Source organism: Lepisosteus platostomus, chromosome 15 (genome assembly GCF_059453375.1).
Source record: "Lepisosteus platostomus isolate fLepPlt1 chromosome 15, fLepPlt1.hap1, whole genome shotgun sequence".
In the NCBI taxonomy this organism is placed as follows: domain Eukaryota; kingdom Metazoa; phylum Chordata; class Actinopteri; order Semionotiformes; family Lepisosteidae; genus Lepisosteus; species Lepisosteus platostomus.
Window position 1 is genome coordinate 1,480,540 of NC_142625.1, and position 10,306 is coordinate 1,490,845.

Below are 10,306 nucleotides of genomic sequence, written 5' to 3' on the forward strand. Positions count from 1 at the left end.
TATTGGGGATTGATGTTTTGGTTTGTTACGTAAGGGAGCGGGTGGGTTTTGAAGGGTTTTGTTTTTTGTAGAAAATGATGTTTTGCCATACAGTTTAGTTATATAGGGTTTTGATACCCTGTGCTGGTTAGTGTTGTGGTTCGGTATGAGGGTTGTTGAAAGGTTTGTTTGTGTGGGTAATAAGTTAAATGAATATTATGGTTATGTATGAACTGTAAATTTAGGTTGGAATTTGTGAGAATGTGAAGTTGATGAAATATTTTATGAACTGTTTTGTTAATAAAAAAAAAAAAAAAAAAAAAATCTGTTCTTATCAGTTTAATATCTGATACGTCCCCCATCGGGGGACCACATATTAAACGGATTTTTGGAACAGGGAGCTGGATCAGGAGCTTGCTCCGTCCTCTCCACGCATCGGCCCGGTATTGCAGCGCCTCCGGGAGCGGTGCACCACCTTCTCTCAGCGGTGAAAAGACAGACGTAGGTAGGTAGCGAGCGAGCAAGCGAAGTGGACTGGAGCTCCTTCTTCTCGGGTCTCGTCCCTCGTCCCCCATCTGTGTGTCTCTGTGTTCTGTCTCTCTCTCGCCCTCTCGGTTCCCGTGCTCCCTCTGTGCGCTTTCCCGCGTCTCGACTCTCTGGGCAAGCAGGCCGGCCCCCTTTTCGGCTCCCGTGCGTTTTCCCTCCAAAAAACTTAGGTTTTTCAGCCTTTTCCCAGGGAGGCAGGCGTGGCTTGCTTGCTTGCTTGCTTGCTTGCTTGCTTGCTTGCTTGCTTGCTTGCTTGCGTGTGTGTCCGTCCCCGTCCCTGCAGGCGGGCCCCTTTCGACAGCTGGGCGTTTTCCCTCCAAAAAACTTAGTATATCCACCTTTTCTTTCTTTTGTTTCGGCAGGCAGGCAGGCAGGCAGGCAGGCGTGTGTGCGCGCGCGTCCCCGTCCCTCCCTCCCTCCCGAGAGAGAGCTGCCCCTTGCCTCTGCCCGCAGGTGCTGGCGCTCGGCTTTCGCTTGCAGCCGGTTGGGCGCAGCTGCTGCCGGTGGGAGGGGCCTAAGCTAAGGAGGCCGGGCGGCTGGCGCCCCCTGCGGCTGCGGTCGTTGTCGGGCCGTTGACAGAAGATCAAAGAGCAGGGCCCCCGCCCGGGACTGGCAGGAAGGCAGGCGGGCAGGCAAGAGAGTGGGGGAGCAGAGTCCCGCGGCAGGCCTCTGGCTGCAGGGAGGCCGGCAGCTGCGCGGGTCCCGGGCTCCAGAGGAGTCGGCCTGCGCCACTGTGCGCCAGCGGAACGCCCGCGCGTCGGTCCGCGCCTTTGTGGGCATCGCTTCTCGGCCTTTTGGCTAAGATCAAGTTCAAGTGGCATGCCCGCAGTTCTTGTCTTGCCAGAGGTCTAGAAGGCGATCGAAGATTCTGAAGAGTGCTTGAGCTGGTATCGCTCTAGGTTGAGCCTAGGGGGTTAAGGCCAAGCAGCAGCTGAGCTGGGTGGAATCCGGCATCAACGTTCTCTCTCTCTGCTCTCTCCTCTCCTCTCCCCTCCCCCTTTCTCTTGCTCCGCCTCCTTGGCCTCTTGGCTGGAAGTGGGTACACGTGGCCTGCCCGCGGTGCTTGCTTTCTTCCTCGAGACTCGGAAGCGCTATCCGCTCCCTCTCTCTCTCGCTCTCTCTCTCTCTCTCCCTCTCTCTCTGCCTCCTTGGCCTCTTGGCTGGGAGTAGGTACACGTGGCCTGCCCGCGGTGCTTGCTTTCCACCTCGAGACTCGGAAGCGCTATCCGCTCCCTCTCTCTCTCGCTCTCTCTCTCTCTCTCCCTCTCTCTCTGCCTCCTTGGCCTCTTGGCTGGGAGTAGGTACACGTGGCCTGCCCGCGGTGCTTGCTTTCCACCTCGAGACTCGGAAGCGCTATCCGCTCCCTCTCTCTCTCGCTCTCTCTCTCTCTCTGCCTCCTTGGCCTCTTGGCTGGGAGTAGGTACACGTGGCCTGCCCGCGGTGCTTGCTTTCCACCTCGAGACTCGGAAGCGCTATCCGCTCCCTCTCTCTCTCGCTCTCTCTCTCTCTGCCTCCTTGGCCTCTTGGCTGGGAGCAGGTACACGTGGCCTGCCCGCGGTGCTTGCTTTCTTCCTTGAGACCCGGAAGCACTTTCCGCTCTCCTCTCTCTCTCCTCCTGCGCCTGCACCTAGCTGGGCTTTGCCCACAAGGACAAAGGCCAGGGCTCCCTCGCTGCTCCTTTTGCTCTCTCTCTTTCCCTCCTTTTTTCCTTTTTGTTCCCTTTTTCTCCCTCAGAGATGGCGGACAAGAGGACTTTGATCCGGTTCCACTGGACAAAGAAGACAGAGCCGATGCCGACTGCTAAGGCCTTTTTCATGACCTTCCTGCGAGGGATCTTGCAGTTGGTGGCCGGCGATCTCTACTGCCTCCAGGACAACAAGGCAGAGAGATACATGGAGGCCTACATGGCCACGGACGCGGCGTACGAAAAGGCAACGAGACTGGTCAGGGAGAAAGGTAAGCACCCTGGTTTCTCTGATTTCAGGCCGGAGCCTATGAGGAAGACGAACCAGAGGACCATTACGGTTTGCACGTACAATCCCTACGTACCAGCGGAGCGGGTAACAGCGTACCTAGGGAGGTATGTAACCGTAGTGGGAAAACCGACAGAGGTCAGGGACGAAGGCGTCTGGTACGGCAAACGCCAGTACCGAGTCCTCCTGAAGGAGGACCCAGAGGGCGTTGACGGTTTCCAGCACCCCCCGGCTCGCTTCAACATCGGAGCCGACAGGGGGTACCTCTACTACCCCAGGATGCCGGATTTCTGCAGCAAGTGCAGACGGTCCGGCCACAAAACCAACACATGTGACATCGTCAGATGTCACAACTGCAATGAGGACGGGCACCTGGCAAAAACCTGCCGGGCAGCCAAAAAGTGTGACGGATGCGGCGCCGAGGGACACCTCCTTCGCCAATGTAAGGTAAGCAAACCTTCGTTTGCGCAGGTGGTGGAAGCCGGCAGGCAGAAACCGGTCTCCAGACAAAGGGAGAGGGCTGAGAACAAAGAACCCGCACCTCCCCCGCTGAGACCCGAAACTGCCGAGGCCACACCCCCAGCCGCATCGGTGCCACAAGATGGCCGCCAGGAAGAGGGACAAGATGGCCGACCGGAGGAAGGGACCTGGATAACTCCCAGCAAAAAGGGAAAGCGCAAGCGGGAGAAGAGACCCAGGGCGGACCCACCTTCGGAAGGACAGAAAAAGAGAGTGGTAAGGGAAAACCGTTTCCTCGCCCTAGAGGAAACGGAACTTTCTTCCCTCCAGGCCCAGGAACAACCGGAGGAGGCGCTCCAGGAAATGGAAACCCTCCCCCCCGAGGCCCAGGAAAAGGAACCCCCCTCCCCCGAGTCCCACGGACAAAAGGAGGAGGCAGCCAAGGAAGAGGTAACCCCCTCCCCCGAGGCCCAGGGACAAAAGGAGGAGGCAGCCCAGGAAGAGGTAACCCCCTCCCCCGAGGCCCAGGGACAAAAGGAAGAGGCAGCCCAGGAACTGGAGCCCCCTTCCCTCGAGGCCCAGGAGAAACTGGAGGCCCCCGAAATCCCCCGAGAGAGGGAAGAAAGGAGCCTCCCCGAAGCGGTGGCTGAGAGTATCCTCGAGGACGACGAGGATTACTTTGAAGCCGCCCTGGAGCCCGGACTGATGGTAGGGCTGGACCTGTCCAGCATGTTTTCCTTTCAGTCCCCAGCGAAACCTGGAGGGAGCCCAGTATATTTCCCCCAGGACCCGAACGAGAGGAGTTACATCTAGGCTAAACAGTGCCCAGATGTAGACTCCCAAGTTTCTACTGTAAGTACAGAGAGGAGGTTTACCTTTCACTAGTTTAACCATGACTGTGAAACTAACCTTCTTAACAACTAACGTGAGAGGGCTGAGAGACCCAGTGAAAAGACGGGGAGTCTTTCATGATCTGGCCTCAAAGTCTTTCTCAGTTTGTTTCTTACAGGAGGTCCACCTGAAGGATGAAAGCGACAAGCTGACATTCACCAGGGAATGGACGAAGGGAGAATCATGCTGGAGCGTAGGAGGGGTCCACTCTTCCGGAGTGGGAATCCTCCTCGGGAACCCAGAGATGACGCTGGTTTCCTCCTTCTCGGTGGTGCAGGGCCGGATCCTGGTCGCAGACATCGACTGGAGGGGGCAGAAGTTGAGAGCAATTAACGTCTATGCTCCGACGGAACCCTCTATCCGGAAGGAAGTGTTTGCTGACCTGGCCAGCTGCTGCACCACTAACAGACAGGTGGTGCTCGGCGGGGACTTCAACGTCGACCGGGAGAAGGGGAGCGACGCTAGCTCGGCAGAGCTGGAGTCGCTACTCAAGCAGTTCTCCCTAGTAGACGGCTTCAGACGGTGCCGCCCGAACGACGCCGGACCAACCTGGAAGAACTCCCGGGGAGTGTGCAGCCGCCTGGACTACATCTTCGTGCACACGACCTGCTCCCTGGAGTCGGCGACGGTGTCCCCGGCGTGGTATTCCGACCACGAGCGCTTGACGGTGGTGGCTAACACCAGCCTGCCGGCATTCGGTCGTGGGTACTGGAAGCTGAACCGGGAGATACTGGAGGAAGACGACTTCAGGGCACTGTTCCGGAAAGACTACGCGAGCTGGGGAGACCTGAGAGACGGCTACAGCTCCGTGGTGGAATGGTGGGAGTCGGTGAAGGACAGGACCCGAACCCTGGCGCAGACGTACTGCAGACGGAAGGCGGCCAGGGAGAGGAAGGAAGCTGCACGACTCCAGAGGCAACTCGAGGAGGAGTACAGCTCGGCTAACGGGGGAGGAGCCTTCAATTCAGCCCGGGCACGGGACCTGAAGGAGAGGCTCCGCAGACTGCACACGGAGAAAGCCAAGGCTTTCCTCGTCAAAGCACAGAGGGAGCATTACGAAAATAATGAAACCTGTTCCTCCTATTTCTTCAACCAGGTCCGGGGAGCCCAGAAAAAGAGGGTGATCCACAGCCTGAGACGGGGAGATGGAGAGGAAGTGCTGGACGAGAGCGACAAAGTAGAGGCGGCCACCGCTTTCTACACGGAGCTCTTTTCAGAAAAGCAGACGGAGGTGGAGGCAGGCGATGCTTTTCTGGAGGGGCTGACGGCACGAGTACCGGAGGAGGTGAGGGAGGACTTGGAGGGTCCGATCACGGCCGAGGAGCTGAAGGCGGCGCTCTTGTCCATGGAGAATGGCAAGGTGCCGGGGCCGGACGGACTCCCCAAGGAATTCTACACCTGCTTCTGGGACACCCTGGCGGCAGATCTGGTGGAAGTGGCGCAGGAGATCTTCCGCCGGGGGAAACTCGGAGACACCATGAGGGAGGGCGTCATCTCCCTGCTCTTCAAGGGAGGAGACGCCGCCGACCTCAAAAACTGGAGGCCGATCACGATGCTCTGCGTGGACGTAAAGATCCTGTCCAAGCTCCTGACCGGCAGACTGAGAACCGCCCTCCCCCACATCATCCACAGCGACCAGACGTGTGGGGTGGAGGGGCGATCCGTCAGCTGGAACCTCCAGCTGACCAGAGACGCCATCGCCTGGGCCGAGGACCGGAACGTGCCCATGATGGTGGTCAGCCTGGACCAGGAGAAAGCCTTCGACAGAGTGAACCACAGCTATCTGTTCAGGGTGCTGGAACGCTTCGGTTTCGGAGAGAGTTTCAGCCGCTGGATTCAGATTCTGTACTCTGACGTGGGCAGCAGAGTGAACGTGAACGGAAACCTGGGGGATTTCATTCCCCAGGAATCCGGAGTACGACAGGGCTGCCCCCTTTCACCCCTTCTCTATGTTCTCTTCACAGAGCCCCTAGCAGAGGCGGTGAGACGGGACCCCGTCATCGACGGCCTGGAGATACCGGGAGGCGCGGGGGAAACCCTGAAGATCTCCCAGTACGCCGACGACACGACGCTGTTCCTGAGGTCGGACAGGGGGTTGAGGAGGGCCCTGCAGGTCATGGAGCAATACTCCAGAGCCTCGGGGTCGAAGCTCAACCGCCGAAAGAGCAAACTGAAGTTCTTCGGGCCCTGGAAGCACAGGACGACGGCGCCGGAGGGTCTCGAGCTCTGCACGGAGCCCCTCAGAATACTGGGGGTTTCCTTCCAGAGCCAGGACAACGAGACCAACAACTGGACTGAGAGGATCGCCAAGGTGAACGCGAAGCTGGGTCTGTGGAAAACGCGGTCGCTGTCCTACACAGGGAAAGTGATGGTGTTGAAAGCAGACGTCCTGCCGGCTTTGGTTTACCTGGCGGTGGTGTACCCGCTGCCGGCCAGACTCAGACGAGCGCTGCAAGGGATGATCTTCGGCTTCGTCTGGGGCGGCAGGTACGAGTACATCACGAGAAACCGGATGTGTCAGCCGGTCGAGGAAGGGGGTCGAGATGTCCCACATTTCCCCCTGAAACTCGACTGCATCTTTTACTGCAACCTCTGTCGGGCGCTGCGGGAGCCCATCGGCCACAAGTACCAGTACTTTGTCAGGCTGTGGCTCTCCATCCCGATGAGGCACTTGGTCCAGTGGTCAAACACTGGGCCCAAGGCAGAGAGGCGACCAAAGTTCTACACCCACGCTGTCAAGTGGAGCAGGAGGTACGAGGCCACGAGACAGCCAGAGCTCTGCACCAACCACAGAGCTCTGTACAAAGAGGTGAGGGGGCATCTGGTCGCCGACGAAAGGCTGCGAGTCCCCAGACAAGTCTGGGAAAGGACGCAGCCTAAAGAACTGGACAACGAACTGAAGGACCTCAACTGGATGGCCGTACACAAGAGACTGGCTACCAGAGAGGTCCTCTACAGACACTCGCTTACCAGGAATCCGCATTGCCCCCGGGACACGTGTTTCGTCGAGGAGACTCAGGAGCACGTGTTCTGGAGCTGCCCCTTCGCCAAGGCGGTGTGGGGCAGAATGGACAACACCATGCAACTCCTGGGGACGGGTGCGGTGCTCAGTTACCAGTACGTTCTGCTGGGGCTGGCACCTACCGGACAGGACAGGGGGACGCAGTTCCTGTTGTGGCTGCTGCTGTCCCTCACAAAGAAAGGCCTGTGGGACGCGAGGAACAATCTCATCCGGCACAACATCGAGTGGGGAGCGAGGGAGCTGGAGGAGAGGATCCTGGCGGACCTCAGGAGGAGGATGAAGCGCGACGTTGCTAAATGGGGTTTCCCCACGGCAAAGGAGCGCTGGAAAGGCCTATGGACCCTGTACAGGGATTAATGGGTTACAGCAAGCGGTAGGGTTTGGAGGGACACTCATAATAGCGCAAATCCGCCCACCCTTGCAAGGATTGAAAACGGACAATCGCCGCCGTTCCGCCGTTGTTTTAACTTGTGGAGTGTTATTGTATGAGATGTTTTCCTTTTGAGATGTGTTTTTTTTCGGAATAAAGTATATTTTATAAGAGAAAAAAAAAAAAAAAAAAAAAAAAATCTGTTCTTATCAGTTTAATATCTGATACGTCCCCCATCGGGGGACCACATATTAAACGGATTTTTGGAACAGGGAGCTGGATCAGGAGCTTGCTCCGTCCTCTCCACGCATCGGCCCGGTATTGCAGCGCCTCCGGGAGCGGTGCACCACCTTCTCTCAGCGGTGAAAAGACAGACGTAGGTAGGTAGCGAGCGAGCAAGCGAAGTGGACTGGAGCTCCTTCTTCTCGGGTCTCGTCCCTCGTCCCCCATCTGTGTGTCTCTGTGTTCTGTCTCTCTCTCGCCCTCTCGGTTCCCGTGCTCCCTCTGTGCGCTTTCCCGCGTCTCGACTCTCTGGGCAAGCAGGCCGGCCCCCTTTTCGGCTCCCGTGCGTTTTCCCTCCAAAAAACTTAGGTTTTTCAGCCTTTTCCCAGGGAGGCAGGCGTGGCTTGCTTGCTTGCTTGCTTGCTTGCTTGCTTGCTTGCTTGCTTGCTTGCTTGCTTGCGTGTGTGTCCGTCCCCGTCCCTGCAGGCGGGCCCCTTTCGACAGCTGGGCGTTTTCCCTCCAAAAAACTTAGTATATCCACCTTTTCTTTCTTTTGTTTCGGCAGGCAGGCAGGCGTGTGTGCGCGCGCGTCCCCGTCCCTCCCTCCCTCCCGAGAGAGAGCTGCCCCTTGCCTCTGCCCGCAGGTGCTGGCGCTCGGCTTTCGCTTGCAGCCGGTTGGGCGCAGCTGCTGCCGGTGGGAGGGGCCTAAGCTAAGGAGGCCGGGCGGCTGGCGCCCCCTGCGGCTGCGGTCGTTGTCGGGCCGTTGACAGAAGATCAAAGAGCAGGGCCCCCGCCCGGGACTGGCAGGAAGGCAGGCGGGCAGGCAAGAGAGTGGGGGAGCAGAGTCCCGCGGCAGGCCTCTGGCTGCAGGGAGGCCGGCAGCTGCGCGGGTCCCGGGCTCCAGAGGAGTCGGCCTGCGCCACTGTGCGCCAGCGGAACGCCCGCGCGTCGGTCCGCGCCTTTGTGGGCATCGCTTCTCGGCCTTTTGGCTAAGGTCAGAGGTCGAGGGAGAGAGGAACAAGAGGACAGCGTTTTGCGGAGACACGTTTGGATTGCCTGGATTTTGGACCCGGATTGCTTTTGGACTACGATTTTTGCCTTTGGACGTCGGACTTTTGATTTTTCACCCGGCTTTGCATTCCTTGGCTGTTTTGGTGGCCGAAAGGCTGCCCAACCATGGCTGCAGGGCCTGGAGAGGCGAGGAGGGCTGGGAAGGACCCCAGCATTAAGTGGACTCTCCGCTTCCGCTGGAAGCCGGAGACGGCACCACCTGGAAGGGAGAAGTTCGAGGATGACGTCCTGTTTGGAGCTTTGGGGCTGAAGGCGGCAGAGATCTTGTGTGTGCAGGGGAACCAGCCACAGAAATTCATGGACACCACCTTCATCAGCGCCGATATCCACAAGAGAACGGTAGGGAAATGCATCGAGATCATTAAGAACGGCGGATTTCCGGAGTATGAGTGTGGGGGACTGCAGAGCGACAGCAAGAGGTGGGTGGTTTTGCACATGTTTGATCCGTTTGTGAAAGACGCCGACGTGAGTACCTTCCTAAGCAGGTACGTGGATGTGAAGGCGGGTCCCTTGGGGCTCAAGGACACACGTACTGTGTGGACGGGAAAACGTCGGTATCTGGTGGAGTTGCGGCAGGATAAAACATCAAAGGACGGATACAGCCACCCACCAGGCACATTCGCCATCGGAGGAGGTAGGGGGTACATGTTTTATTGGGACCAGCCTGATTTTTGCAGGAGGTGCCGGACTTTCGGGCACCGAGAGGGGGCATGTACGGCGGAGAAGTGCGGCAAGTGCGGCTGTCAGGGACACCAAACCCGAGAGTGCAAGGTGAAAGAGTGCTCCTTGTGCGGGGATAGAGGCCACCTGTTCCGGCAGTGCAAAAAGAGGGGCGCGGCCACGGAGGAGGCGGCTACGAAGAAGACGGCCGCGGAGAAGGCGGCCACCGAGGAGGAGAGCATGGAGGAGGTGGTCAGAGAGTGGATGGCGCAGGAAGACGAGGCTAGTGAGGGGGAAGGCCGGCCGAAGGGTAGCAGACCCCCTGGTAAGGGGGAGAAGAAGGGAGGAAGACAGGGGAGAGAGGTGCACCAGGGAGAAGAGGACGGAGAGCGACCAGGAACGTCGTGGGGCTCCGACGTGGAGCAACTGGAGACGGCGCAGGGAGGGGACGGTGAACAGCCGGGAACATCAGGAGGAGCAGACGGAGGGGCCGGAACCTGGGCGGAGGTGGTGAAGAAGGGGCGCCCCCTGAAGGACGGGGGAAGAACTGCGACACCGACACCGACGCCAACAGAGGAGGAGGGGATGGTAATCCTGCAGGGCGCAGGGAAGAAGAGGAGGTCAAAGAGGCAGAGGGCGGAAAGGCGTCAACAGGAGACGCAGGAAAAGAAGAAGAGGACGGCCGAGGAGGAAGGCCAGGAGGAAGACCCGGGAGACTTTGCAGACTCTGAGGGGATGGAAGAGGAGGAGGGAGTTTTGTCGGCCTCGAGTGACTCCGAGGCCGAAAGCACCTCGGAATCTCTCCCCCCAGGGCAGGGGTCAGGGGCGGCAATGCTGGCCGTCTACTCAGTGGCGGCCAACGTAACGGACGATGGCAGCCCCGTAGTCTACTGCCAGCCTGAAACGCCAACTCCGGAACGAGAGTCCCCGGACAGCCGCGTGGTCCACTTTATGGACACAGAGGATGGCAGCTCGGAGAGTACAGCAGGGACGGCGAGCTCACCTGATTCCAGCCGATCGGAGGGAATGGAGAGTGACAGCCCCCCTCAAGACCCGCCATGACCCTCACAGTTGCAACAGCTAACGTGAGGGGTCTGAGGAAGCAGGAAAAAA

The 10,306-nt window shown here is 58.8% G+C and overlaps 2 non-coding genes across 2 annotated transcripts; both read left to right on the forward strand.

Annotated features, from left to right (window-relative positions):
* Positions 1 to 256: 256 nt before the first annotated feature.
* LOC148647583 (U2 spliceosomal RNA) lies at positions 257 to 456 on the forward strand. The gene has a single exon (XR_015927037.1). It is a non-coding gene; the product is annotated as a U2 spliceosomal RNA (small nuclear RNA).
* Positions 457 to 7,400: 6,944 nt separating this feature from the next.
* Positions 7,401 to 7,592, forward strand: LOC148647584 (U2 spliceosomal RNA). The gene has a single exon (XR_015927054.1). It is a non-coding gene; the product is annotated as a U2 spliceosomal RNA (small nuclear RNA).
* Positions 7,593 to 10,306: the final 2,714 nt, after the last annotated feature.